The sequence below is a fragment of the Pristiophorus japonicus genome, chromosome 9, assembly GCF_044704955.1.
Source record: "Pristiophorus japonicus isolate sPriJap1 chromosome 9, sPriJap1.hap1, whole genome shotgun sequence".
NCBI classification, from domain to species: Eukaryota; Metazoa; Chordata; class Chondrichthyes; family Pristiophoridae; genus Pristiophorus; species Pristiophorus japonicus.
In genome coordinates, this window is record NC_091985.1 from 36,091,320 (window position 1) to 36,105,978 (window position 14,659).

The window sequence follows — 14,659 nt, forward strand, 5'->3', positions numbered from 1 at the left end:
CCAGACTGATTCCCGGGATGGCAGGACTGTCATATGAGGAGAGACTGGGTCGACTGGGCTGTATTCACTGGAGTTTAGAAGAATGAGAGGGGTTCTCATAGAAACATGTAAAATTCTGATGGGACTGGACAGGTTAGATGCAGGAAGAATGTTCCCGATGTTGGGGAAGTCCAGGATAAGGGGTCACAGTTTAAGGATAAGGGGTAAGCCATTTAGGACCGAGATGAGGAGAAACTTCTTCTCTCAGAGTTGTGAACCTGTAGAATTTCTCTACCGTAGAGAATTGTTGATGCCAGTTCGTTAAGATATATTCAAGCAAGTTAGATATGGACCGTACGGCTAAAGTGATCAAGGGGTATGGAGAGAAAGCAGGAAAGGGGTACTGAGGTGAATGATCAGCCATGATCTTATTGAATGGTGGTGCAGGCTCGAAGGGCCGAATGGCCTACTCCTGCACCTATTTTCTATGTTTCTATAAATAGCACAGGTATGAGGTCTGTAAACACAGCGACAGTTTTCACATGTACGCTGATGACACACAGCTCTAACTCACTACCACTTCTCTTGTGTGCACACGTATCGCAGTGTGGGCTGGTTCGTGCTGCCCCTGGGCCCACACCCGTGCCTCCCCTGGGCCCCGATCACGTCCCTCCAGCCTCTCGCCGCTCCTTCGTCTTGACCTTGCCGCTCCTGCTGTATCTGCCCACGGTCCAATCACTGACCTGGACCTTGATGATGTCACTCTTCACAGCCGTCTCTAAATTTTCAGACTGCTGAAATTCTGGATGAGAAGAAATTTTCTCTAAGTGAATATTGGGAAGACCAAACCCATTGTTTTCAGTCCCTGCCACAAACTCCGTTCCCTAGCCACTGACTCCATCCCTCTCCCCAACTTCTGTCTGAGGCTGAACCAGACTGGTCACAACCTTGGTGTCAAATTTGACCCCGAAATGAGCTTTCGACCACATATCCGCAGCATTACTAAAACTGCCTATATCCATCTCCGGCCTTGCCTCAGCTCATCCACTGCTGAGGCCCACATCCATGCCTTTGTGACCGCTAGACTTGACTATTCCAACGCATTCCTGGCTGGCCTCCCATATTCTAGCTTACGTAAACTAGAGATGATCCAAAACTCGGTTTCCCATGCCCTAACTCGCACCAAGTCCCGCTCACCCATCATCATCACATGCGGTCCCTCGAAACAAGGATGACTTGCTTCCAAGCCAAAAAAAGGATGCGTTCACAGGTGTTTCAATGAAGGATCCGAACTACATCCTGATGCCTGTGCGTGCATTATTTTAACGTGGGGTGACCGTTGCACACCAGCTTGACAGAGATAGGTCTTGGTCCAGTGGCAAGGATTACCCAAGACAACTGGAGACCAGCTCTGCTGCACGGACCAAGTGTGCACACGTATCGCAGTGTGGGCTGGTTCGTGCTGCCCCTGGGCCCACACCCGCGCCTCCCCTGGGCCCCGATCACGTCCCTCCAGCCTCTCACCGCTTCTTCGTCTTGACCTTGCCGCTCCTGCTGTATCTGCCCACGGTCCAATCACTGACCTGGACCTTGATGATGTCACTCTTCACAGCCGTCGCCCTCCTGCACCAACTTGCGCTGAACCTTGTAGTGGCCTGCCTCCACGCTACCCATGGCCGCCGCTCGCTGCTCCTTTTATGGCCCTGACCTGCCGCTGATGTTCCCTCGCAGGTTGGGGCCTCCACAAATACTGTTATAGGAGTAACTGATGCACTGAACCCGAGAAGGCATCTACAGCAGACCTGGTTTCATAACAGTCCCCACCACATTAACTCTCTTTGCATGGATATTTTCAGGTGCTGATGGCCCAGCGCTTTTAAAAAAATAGCAACTGCGTCAGTGGCTGTGATCGCTGACTTACATTGGCTCTCGGTTAAGCAACACCTCGATTTCAAAATTCTCATCCTTATTTTCAAATCCCTCCATGGCCTCACCCCCTCCCCATCTCTGTGATTTCCTCCAGCCACACAACCACCCCTCACCCCCCAGAGATGTTTGCGCTGCTCTAATTCTGCCTTCCTGAACATCCTGATTTTTATCGCATAATACTCCTATGAAACGCCTTGGGAAGTTTCACTACGTTAAAAGCGCCATAGAAATACAAGTTGATATTGAGTTGGCTAAGGTAGATTGGGAAATTAGATTAAAAGTTATGTTGGTAGATAAGCAATGGCAAACATTTAAAGAAATATTCAAAAATTCTCAACGAACATACATTCCATTGAGAAATAAAATCTCCACAGGTAAAGTGATCCATCCATGGCTAACTAAAAATAAGGATAGTATTAGATTAAAAGAGGCGGCTTATAATGTTGTGAAGAATAATAGTAGGTCTGATGATAGAGCTTTAGAAATAATGACAAAAAAATTGGCATAAAAAGGAGAAAATAGAATGAGAGTAAACGAGCAAGAAATATAAAAACAGATTGTAAGAGCTTCTACAAGTATGTAAAAAGGAAGAGTACCAGCAAAAGGAAGCATTGGTCCCTTAGAGGCTGAGACAGGTGAAATTGTAATGTGAAATAATGAAATGGCAGAGACTTTAAACAAATATTTTGTATCTGTCTTCACAGTAGAAGACACAAAAAGCATACCAAAAATACTGGGGAACCAAGGGACTGCTAAGATTGAGGAACTTAAAGTAATTATCAGTAGAGAAAAAGTACTTGAGAAAGTGATGGGACTAAAAGCCATCAAATTCTCTGGACCTGATGGCCTACATCCTAGAGTTCTATAAGAGGTGGCTGCAGAGATAGTGGATGTTGTGATCTTGCAAAATTTCTTAGATTCTAGAATGGTGCCAGCAGATTGGAAGGTAGCAAATGTAATCCCGCTACTCAATAAAGGAGGGAGAGAGAAAACAGGGAACTACAGGCCAGTTAACGTGACATCAGTTCTCTGGAATATGCTGGAATCCATTGTTAAGGCAGTGGTAACAGGGCACTTAGAAAATCATATGATTAGGCAGAGTCATGGTTTTATGAAAGGGAATCATGTTTAACAAATTTCTTGAGTTTTTTTTTGAGGCTGTAACTAGCAGGATACATAAAGGAGAACCAATGGTTTTAGTATATTTGGATTTCCAAAAGGCATTTGATAAGGTGCCACATAAAAGGTTGCTACGCAAGACAAGGGCTCATGGGGTTGGGGGTAATATATTAGCAGAAAACACGGAGTAGGGATAAAAGGGTCATTTTCCGGTTGGCAGGCTGCAACTAGTGGGGTGCCAGAAGGATCAGTGCTTGGGCATCAGCTATCTAAAATCTATATTAATAATTCAGATGAAGGGACTGAATGCAACGTATCCAAGTTTGCTGATGATACAAAGCTAGGTGTGAAAGTAAGCTGTGACGAGGACACAAAGAGCCTACAAAGGGATATAAGTGAGTGGGCAATAAGGTGGCAGGCAGATGGAGTATAATGTGGGGAAATGTGAAGTTATTCACTTTGATAGGAAGAATAGAAAAATAGAATATTTTTTTTAAATGGTGAGAAACTATTAAATCAAAACAAAAGCAAAATACTGCAGATGCTGAAAATCTGAAATAAAAACAGAATGCTGGAAATACTCAGCAGATCAGGCAGCATCTGTGAAGAGAGAAACAGAGTTAACGTTTCAGGTCAATGACAGAAGAATATAAGAATACATAAGAACACAAGAACATAAGAAATAGGAGCAGGAGTAGGTCATTTGGCCCCTCGAGCCTGCTCGCCATTCAATAAGATCATGGCTGATCTGATCATGGACTCAGCTCCACTCCCCTGTCTGCTCCCCATAACCCTTTACTCCCTTATCGCTCAAAAATCTGTCCATCTCCGCCTTAAATATATTCAATGACCCAGCCCCCACAGCTCTCTGGGGCAGAGAATTCCACAGATTTACAACCCTCAGAGAAGAAATTCCTCCTCATCTCAGTTTTAAATGGTGGCTCCTTATTCTAAGACTATGTCCCCTAGTTTTAGATTCCCCTAAGAGTGGAAATATCCTCTCGGCATCCACCTTGTTGAGCCCCCTCATTATCTTCTATGTTTTGATAAGATCACCTCTCACCCTTCTGAACTCCAATGTGTATAGACCCAACCTATTTTCATAAGTCAACCCCCTCATCTCTGGAATCAACCTAGTGAACCTTCTCTGAACAGCTTCCAATGCAAGTACATCCTTCCTTAAATACGGAGGCCAAAACTGTATGCAGTACTCCAGGTGTGGCCTCACCAATACCCTGTACAGTTGTAGCAGGACTTCTCCGCTTTTATACTCTATCCCCCTTGCAATAAAGGCCAATATTCCATTTACCTTCCTGATTACTTGCTGTACCTGCATACTAACTTTGTGTTTCATGCACAAGGATCCCCAGCTCTCTCTATACTGTAACACTTTGCAATTTTACTCCATTGAAATTAGAATTTGCTTTCATCATGACCTTTTATAATGACCTTACGTCAGAACTGGAAAAAGTTAGAGATGTAACAGATTATAAGCAAGTGCAGGGACAGGAAAAGGAGGGAGAAGAGGAAAGAACAAAAGGGAAGGTCTGTGATAGGGTGGAAGGCAAGGACAATTAGATGACAAAAGGCATGATTGTACAAAACAAAAGGATTGGAGAAAGAAATTATTAAATGTTAGTTTTCAGAGAGATTTAGGTGTCTCGTACAGGAAGCACAAAGTTATCATGCAGGTACAGCAAGTATTAGCAAGGCAAATGGCATGCTGGCCTTTATTGCAAGGGGGTTGGAGTACAAAAGTATTGTACATGACTGAGATCACACAATGAGTACTGTGCACAGTTTTGGTCTCCTTATCTGAGAAAAGATATACATGCCTTAGAGGTGGTGCAACAAAGGTTCAGTAGATTGATCCGTGGGATGAGAGGAATGTCCAAGAGGAGATATTGAACAGATTGGGCCTATACTCTCTGGAGTTCAGAAGAATGAGTTGTGATGTCATTGAAACATATAAGATTCTGAGGGGGATTGACAGGGTAGATGCGGAGAGATTGTTTCCCCTCGCTGGAGGGTCTAGAACTAGGGGACACAGTCTCAGGATAAGGTGCTGGCCAATTAAGACAGCGATGAGGAGGAATTTCTTCATTCAGAGGGTTGTAAATCTTTGGAATTCTCTACCCCAAAGAGCTGTAGATACCAAGTCATTGAATATGTTCAAGGCTGAGATAGACAGACTTTTGGACTCTAGGGAAATCAAGGGATTTGGGGATCGTTGGGAAAGTGGAGTTCGAGGTTGAAGATCAGCCGTGATCTTATTGAATGGCAGAGGAGACTCGAGGGTCGTATGGCCTACTCCTGCTCCAAATTTTTATGTTCTTATCCCTAGTTGCCCCGGGAAGGTGGTGCAGGCCCGTCTTCTTCAATCAACAGTAGCAAATTTATACAACTCGAGTGGCTTGTTAGGCCACTTCAGAGGGCAGTTAGGAATCAACAATGTTGGGTGTGGGACTGGACTTCTATATAGGCCAGACCGTTTAAGGACAGAAGGTTTCCTTGCCTGAAGAATATTGATGAACCATTTTATTTTAGGGCAATTCAACATTTGGTCACTTTTACTGATACCAGCAAATTATCTCCAGATATTTAAAACTGAATTCAAGTTCTCAAACTGCCATTGTGGGATTTGAACCAGTTCTTTGGATAAATAGTCCAGGCCTCTGGATTACAAGCCCAGTTACATAGCTAGTAGACTAACGTACTGCACTTACTGCCCGAGATATGAAACTGTCCCAGTGACTCCATACTTACAACCTGAGATATGGAACTATCCCAGTGACACCATACCTACAACCTGAGATATGGAACTGTCCCAGTGACTCCATACCTACAGCCTGAGATATGGAACTGTCCCAGTGACTCCATACTTACAGCCTGAGATATGGAACTGTCCCAGTGACTCCATACTTACAGCCTGAGATATGGAACTGTCCCAGTGACTCCATACTTACAGCCTGAGATATGGAACTGTCCCAGTGACTCCATACTTACAGCCTGAGATTATGGAACTGTCCCAGTGACTCCATACTTACAGCCTGAGATATGGAACTGTCCCAGTGACCCCATATCTATAGCCTGAGATATGGAACTGTCCCAGTGACTCCATACCTACAGCCTGAGATATGGAACTGTCCCAGTGACTCCATACTTACAGCCTGAGATATGGAACTGTCCCAGTGACTCCATATCTACAGCCTGAGATATGGAACTGTCCCAGTGACCCCATATCTACAGCCTGAGATATGGAACTGTCCCAGTGACTCCATATCTACAGCCTGAGATATGGAACTGTCCCAGTGACCCCATATCTACAGCCTGAGATATGGAACTGTCCCAGTGACTCCATAACTACAGTCTGAGATATGGAACTGTCCCAGTGACTCCATAACAACAGTCTGAGATATGGAGCTGTCCCAGTGACTCCATATCTACAGCCCGAGATAGGAAATGTTATTAGCCACACTGAATGATTTGCAAAACAAATACTCGGCTGCAAATTACAGGAAGTGAATACTGTTTTGTCGAGTTTGCAAATGGCAGCCTGTTGTGTTCCGAAAGAGCTGACATGAATAATGTGAGTGTATTAAGAAGTGCCTGTGTAAATTTCCAATACAAATTTCAAAAATAAAATGACTCCAGCTGTGGTAGAAACAAAATATGCATGGCAGAATATTAGAACAATCCATTTATTATTCTTATGTGGAAGATGTTTGCAAATCAAATGATCAGGTCTTCCCTGCTCGTGGAAGGAATCAGGTAGCCTCATTGTTGCTTGTGTGGCTTGGTTTATTAGTTTAGTTTAAAGAGATGTACCTATCAGTCACAAATTAAGCCTGATGTGCATAAATAAATCAGTTGCAATAAGTGCGCAGTAATATGCAACTAGATTTCAGCATTGAACCAGAGTTTTCAAGGAGTGTAAAAAAAGGTCTTTTGATAATTTATTGACATTGCTTGATTTGAATTACTAGATCATTTGATTTTTTTTCAACCAGAAACAACTGAATTAACAGGAGTCCATTGTAATCTGTTTGTGGTGGTGTTGGTTGGGGGAAGGATTGTTGATTAGGACACTGGGAAAATTCCCTGCTCTTCAGAGTATAGTGCTATAGAATATTTTACATGAACTTTAGCACATAGGCAGGGCCTGTTTAATGTCTTAGCTAAAAGCTGGTGTGGGGGTTCTCCTGAGCCCCTACTGTAACTTTGGTGATTGTCGGAAACATGGACAAATGGCGTGATTAGCCAGTTGTTCCATTTCTACAGGGTTTCCGCTGAAGTTGTGGCAGTAAAATCAGGGATCGCCTGCGGAAATTCTACCCCAGAAATGCAGCACTGATCACGTGCTCAAGTCACAAACTTCTGATTCAGAGCCATGAGTGCTGCCACTGAGCCAAGCTAACTCTTAAGTCATGTTTCTTGGTGTGGTTATAGCTTCCTTGGCCTGGACAGCAAGGATCCAACTGTAGCAGGCAGGCTAGCACAGCATCTGCGGTTAGTTGAAGATGATACACTTCTCTTTTCTTCCTTTCTACACTAGCAGTTTACATAAGCCTTCTCCACAACAAATATGTAGCCCGACAACTTTGGGACATATCCCAATCTGAACAAGTCATATTCAATCTCCAGTTGGAACTGGGGAAATATCATGTAGTCTGGGCCCAGATTTGGAATGATATGTGGCTTAGATTTTGTTGTAATCATAACGGTGAGACTATCGGCGATCACCATTATTACGGGGTAAACAGGACAGCAACTTCTGCCACCCGCACAAGCACAGTTAAACATAAAAATCGGAAAGCTGCTGTCAGAGATACCCCGCTCCTCCACAGGGTGTGCTGAACCGATAGACTTGGCATCAAAATAATTGCAACAGCGTGAACTTGCAATACTTGCCCACTAAAGACAACTGTAAAAGGGAGTAAGTACTTAAGAAATAGGAGCAGGAGTAGGCCATACAGCCCCTCGAGCCTGCTCCGCCATTCAATAAGATCATGGCTGATCTGATCATGGACTCGGGGCATAAATTTAAAGTAATTGGTAGAAGATTTAAAGGGGATTTGAGCTGAAATTTATTCACGCAGTGGGTTGTGGGGGTCTGGAACTCACTGCCTGAAATGATACTAGAGGCAGAAACCAGCACCCCATTTAAAAAATACTTGAATGTGCATCTGAAGTGCCGTAACCTGCAGGGTTACAGACCTAGAGCTGGAAAGTGGGATTAGGCTGGACAGCCTCTTGTTGGCCGGCATGGACACGATGGGCCGATGTCGCCTCCTTCCATGCTATAAACTTCTATGATTCGATGTTTAACCATCTTTATAGACTCCTGTTCTATAACTTCTCCCTTACATTATTTTTTACTGTGCTCTTATCCAGATTTGTTTATATTTAGGCTGGTTAGAAACATAGAAAATAGGTGCAGGCGTAGGCCATTCGGCCCTTCGAGCCTGCACCACCATTCAAGAAGATCATGGCTGATCATTCACCTCAGTATCCCTTTCCTGCTTTCTCTCCACACCCCTTGATCCCTTTAGCCGTAAGGGCCATATCTAACTCCCTCTTCAATATATCTAATGAACTGGCATCAACAACTCTCTGCGGTAGGAAATTCCACAGGTTAACAACTCTCTGAGTGAAGAGGTTTCTCCTCATCTCAGTCCTAAATGGCTTACCCCTTTTCTTTAGACTATGTCCCCTGGTTCTGGACTTCCCCATCATCGGGAACATTCTTCCCACATCTAACCTGTCCAGTCCTGTCAGAATCTTATATGTTTCTATGAGATCCCCTCTCATCCTTCTAAACTCCAGTGAATACAGCCCAGTCGATCCAGTCTCTCCTCATATGTCAGTCCTGCCATCCTGGGAATCAGTCTGGTGAACCTTTGCTGCACTCCCTCAATAGCAAGAATGTCCTTCCTCAGATTAGGAGATCAAAACTGAACACAATATTCCAGGTGAGGCCTCACTAAGGCCCTGTACAACTGCAGTAAGACCTCCCTGCTCCTATACTCAAATCCCCTAGCTATGAAGGCCAACATACCATTTGCCTTCTTCACCGCCTGCTGTACTTGCATGCCAACTTTTAATGACTGATGTACCATGATATCCAGATCTCGTTGCACCTCCCCTTTTCCTAATCTGCCGCCATTCAGATAATATTGTGCCTTCGTGTTTTTGTCACCAAAGTGGATAACCTCACATTTATCCACATTATACTGCATCTGCCATGCATTTGCCCATTCACCTAACCTGTCCAAGTCACCCTGCAGCCGCTTAGCGTCCTCGTCACAGCTCACACCGCCACCCAGCTTAGTGTCATCTGCAAACTTGGGAGATATTATACTCAATTCCTTCATCTAAATCATTAATGTATATTGTAAATAGCTGGGGTCCTGCGGCACCCCACTAGTCACTGCCTGCCATTCTGAAAAGGACCCGTTTATCCCGACTCTCTGCTTGCTGTCTGCCAACCAGTTCTCTATCCACGTCAGTACATTACCCCCAATACCATATGCTTTGATTTTGCACATCAATCTCTTGTGTGGGTCCTTGTCAAAAGCCTTTTGAAAGTCCAAATACACCACATCCACTGGTTCTCCCTTGTCCACTCTACAAGTTACATTCTCAAATAATTCCAGAAGATTTATCAAGCATGAGTTCCCTTTCATAAATCCATGCTGACTTGGATCGATCCTGTCACTGCTTTCCAAATGTGCTGCTATTTCATCTTTAATAACTGATTCCAACATTTTCCCCACTATTGATGTCAGGCTAACCGGTCTATAATTACCCGTTTTCTCTCTCCCTTCTTTTATAAAATGTGGGGTTACATTAGCTCCCCTCCAGTCCATAGGAACTGATCCAGAGTCGATAGACTGTTGGAAAATGATCACCAATGCATGCACTATTTCTAGGGCCACTTCCTTAAGTACTCTGGGATGCAGACTATCAGGCTCCGGGGATTTATTGGTCTTCAATCCCATCAATTTCCCTAACACAATTTTCACACCCAATAAGGATTTTCTTCAGTTCCTCCTTCTCACTAGACCCTTGGTCCCCTAGTATTTCCGGAAGGTTATTTGTGTCTTCCTTCATGAAGACAGAACCAAAGTATTTGTTCAACTGGTCTGCCATTTCTTTGTTCCCCTTTATAAATTCACCTGAATCTGACTGCAAGGGACCTACGTTTGTCTTCACTAATCTTTTTCTCTTCACATATCTATAGAAGCTTTTGCAGTCAGTTTTTATGTTCCCAGCAAGCTTCCTCTCATACTCTATTATCCCTCTCCTAATTTGACCCTTTGTACTCCTCTGCTGAATTCTAAATTTCTCCCAGTCTTCAGGTTTGCTGCTTTTTCTGGCCAATTTATATTCCTTGGATCTAACACTATCCTTAATTTCCCTTGTTAGCCATGGTTGAGCACCTTCCCCATTTTATTTTTACTCCAGACAGTGATGTACAATTGTTGAAGTTCATCCATGTGATCTTTAAGTGTTTGCCATTGCCTATCCACCGTCAACCCTTTAAGTATCATTCGCCAGTCTATTCTAGCCAATTCACATCTCATACCATCGAAGTTACCTTTCCTTAAGTTCAGGATCCTGGTCTCCATCTTAATAAAGAATTCTACCATATTATGGTCACTCTTCCCCAAGGGACCTCGCACAACAAGATTGCTAATTGGTCCTCTCTCATTACACATCACCCAGTCTATCTCTCGTTGGTTCCTCGACATATTGGTCTAGAAAACCATCCCTAATACATTCCTGGAAATCCTCCTCCACCGCATTGCTACCAGTTTGGTTAGCCCAATCAATATGTAGATTAAAGGAGCCCATGATAACTGCTGTACCTTTATTGCACGCATCCCTAATTTCTTGTTTGATGTGGTCCCCAACCTCACTACTACTGTTTGGTGGTCTGTACACAACTCCCACTAGCGTTTTTTGCCCTTTGGTATTCCATAGCTCCTTCCATACCAATTCCACATCATGCAAGCTAATGTCCTTCCTTACTATTGCGTTAATTTCCTCTTTAACCAGCAACGCCACCCCACCTACTTTTCCTTTCTGTCTATTCTTCCTGAATGTTGAATACCCCTGGATGTTGAGTTCCCAGCCTTGGTCATCCTGGAGCCATGTCTACATATGCCAATTATATCATATGGTTACGTTTCTTGTAGATCCCTACCCCATCTTACTAGTTTAAAGCCTTTGCCACCTCCCTATTTACCCTTTCCGCGAGGACACGGGTCCCATCCTGGTTAAGGTGGAGCCCGCCCCATCAGTGCAGCATCTTTCTGTCCCAGAACGGAAAGGAACCCCTCTTTCCCACACTGTTAATTCTCCTGATCATCAATTTGCACGTGGCTTGGGCAATAATCCAGAGATTATTACCCTTGAGGTCCTGCTTTTTAAATTTAGAGCATAACTCCCGATACTTTTTTTAGCAGGATCTCCTTCCTGTTCCTACCTGTGATACAGTACAAAAGGAGGCTTTAGATAGCTCTTTAGAGCTATCCAATTAATTCCATCCCCTGCTCTTTCTCCATAGCCCTGTAATTGTTCTCCCTTCAAGTATTTATCCATTTTTCTTTTGAACCTTACTATTGAATCTGCTTCTATCACCCTTTTATGCAATGGATTCCAAGCCACAACAAATCACTGCGTAACAAAATGTTTCCTCATGTTGCCTCTGGTTCTTTTGCCAATCAGCTTAAATCTGTGTCCTCTGGTTAACAAATCATCTGTCACTGGAAACAGTTACCCCTTATTTACCAAAACCATTCATGATTTTGAACACCTCCACGAAATCTCTTCATCTTTTCTGGTCTAAAGAGAATAGCCCCAGCTTCTCTCCACATAACTGAAGTTCATCATTCCTGGTACCATTCTGGTAAATCTCTTCTGCATCCTCTCCAACACCTTGACATCCTTCCTAAAGTGTGGAGCCCACAATTGAACACAATACTCCAGCTGAGGCGTAACCAGTGTTTTATAAAGGTTCAGCATAACTTTCTTGCTTTTGTACTCTGATCCTCTATGAATAAAGCCAAGGATTCCATATGCTATTTTATTTTAAAAACAACTTATCCTGCCACCTTCAACTTATCCTGCCACCTACATCCCCAGGTCTCTGTGCTCCTGAACAGCCTTTAAAATTGTACCATTTAGTTCATATTGCCTCTCCTCATTCTTCCTACCAAAATGCATCACTTTACACTTTCCTGCGTTAAATTTCATCTGCCATGCATCTGCGCATCTCACCAGTCTGTCTGTCTTCTTGAAGTCTGTTCCTATCCGCCTCAATGTTTACGGTGTCATGGTTCATCAGTCACTGAAAGTGGGCACGCAGGTACAGCAGGCGGTAAAGAAGGCAAATGGTATGTTGGCCTTCATAGCTAGGGGATTTGAATATAGGAGCAGGGAGGTCTTACTGAAGTTGTACAAGGACTTAGTGAGGCCTGACCTGGAATATTGTGTTCAGTTTTGGTCTCCTAATCTGAGGAAGGACGTTCTTGCTATTGAGGGAGTGCAGCGAAGGTTCACCAGACTGATTCCAGGGATGGCTGGCCTGTCATATGAGGAGAGACTGCATCAACTGGGCCTTTATTCACTGGAGTTTAGAAGGATCTCATAGAAACATAAGATTCTGATGGGACTGGACAGGTTAGATGCGGGAAGAATGTTCCCGATGTTAGGGAAGTCCAGAACCAGGGGACATAGTCTTAGGATAAGGTGTAGGCCATTTAGGACTGAGATGAGGAGAAACTTCTTCACTCAGAGTTGTTAACCTGTGGAATTCCCTGCCGCAGAGAGTTGTTGATGCCAGTTCACTGGATATATTCAAGAGGGAGTTAGATATGGCCCTTACGGTTAAGGGGATCAAGGGGTTTGGAGAGAAAGCAGGAAAGGGGGACTGAAGGAATGATCAGCCATGATCTTATTGAATGGCGGTGCAGGCTCGAGAGGCCAAATGGCCTACTCCTGCACCTATTTTTCTATGTAAGCTTCGTATCATCTGCAAACTTTGAAATTATGCCCTGTATACCCAAGTCTAGGTCATTAATATACATCAAAAAGAGCTGTGGTCCTAATACTGCCCCCTGGGGAATACCAGTACTTCCCTCCAGTTTGAAAAACTACCATTCACCACTACTCTGTCCTTTAGCCAATGTTGTATCCATGCTGCCACTGTTCCTTTAATCCAATGGGCTTTAATTTTGCTAACAAGTCTATTACATGGTAGACCTTTTGAAAATCCATATACACATCAACCCTCTCTGTTATTTCATCAAAGAACGTGGTCACGCTACTCAAACGTGATTTGCCTTTAACAAATCCGAGCTTTCATGTATTAATCCATACTGTTCAAAATGCCAATTAATTTTGTCCCAGATTATTGCCTCAAAGTTTCCCCACCATTGACTTGAGGCAGACTGCCCTGTAGGTGCTAGGTTTATCCCTCTCCCCTTTTTTGAACAGTAATCCTCCAGTCTTCTGGCATCATCCCCATATCCATGGAGGATTATAAGATTGTGTCCAGAGCTTCGGCAGTTTCCACCCGTACTTCCCTCAGTAACCTAGGATGCATCCTATCTGGATCGGATGACTTTTCTACTTTGAGGACTGCCAATCTTAAGTACCTCCTCTTTATTTTTATCCCACCAAATATCGCTATTGCCTCCTCCTTTACTGCTACATTGGCAGCATCCTCTTCTCTAGTGAAGACAAATGCAAATTACTGAGTTAGTTCCTGCGCCTCCACAAGATGATCTTGATTTTGCTAATTGGTCTCGCCCTTTCAATGCACATTTTTTTTTATTATATAGTGTGTAAAGTTACTCAGAATTTCAATGGAAGGGTTTGAATTTTCCATTTATTGCCCACCATATCATTTTATATTTCTTTTCCATTATTGCAATTTTGACATCCTATTACAACCTGCAAACAGTTTCAGGTTTCGAGAGAGGAAAACTATAAGTGTCAGATTTTTTGACACGCTGTAATCAGTTACCAGAAGGTGCACTTCTGTGGGATAGGAATGATCCGTACGGTTTTTCAATGCTCCTGAGCCAGAACACTCCACTGTGGTATAGGACTCATAATATTTTTCTTTTTTTTTTGCTCTGCATAACATGTTATTGTACTTTGTTTTATAACCCATGGGACAAATTTCCAGGATATGGCACATACATGTGTACAAAACAGACAAATTCTAAACTTAAGATTCACAAACAATAAACAAATCCAATGAATGCAGCTGATGCAGATGGTACAATAAAGCAGCATGCAAACAAGAACCACCTAATCTAGATAGGAAGCAATTCTATTTGTACAGTTAGTTACAGGAATAAATATTTATTCTAAAATCTGAGAAGGAAGCAGATTATTAAATTGGGGAAAGTTATAAAGGCGATAAGCAAAAAGCAAAGAGAATCAAAAAGGGAAGTTGAAAGGATGTGATAATAGCAATGACTTAGTTGCCACATCAAAGCAAATAAAGATTAAAGAATGGCTGAGACTGCCATGGGATGAAGACCGTTTTATAGTATAGAATGAAAATGCTAGAAATACTTCAATATTGTGGCTCTGTATTTCGAAGAGGAAGGAT

General features: G+C 43.3%; 1 protein-coding gene across 2 annotated transcripts in view; it reads right to left on the reverse strand.

The window, feature by feature from the left end:
- Positions 1-14,659, reverse strand: part of slc30a6 (solute carrier family 30 member 6) — a 200,178-nt gene that overhangs the window by 16,034 nt on the left and 169,485 nt on the right. The window lies entirely within an intron of this gene.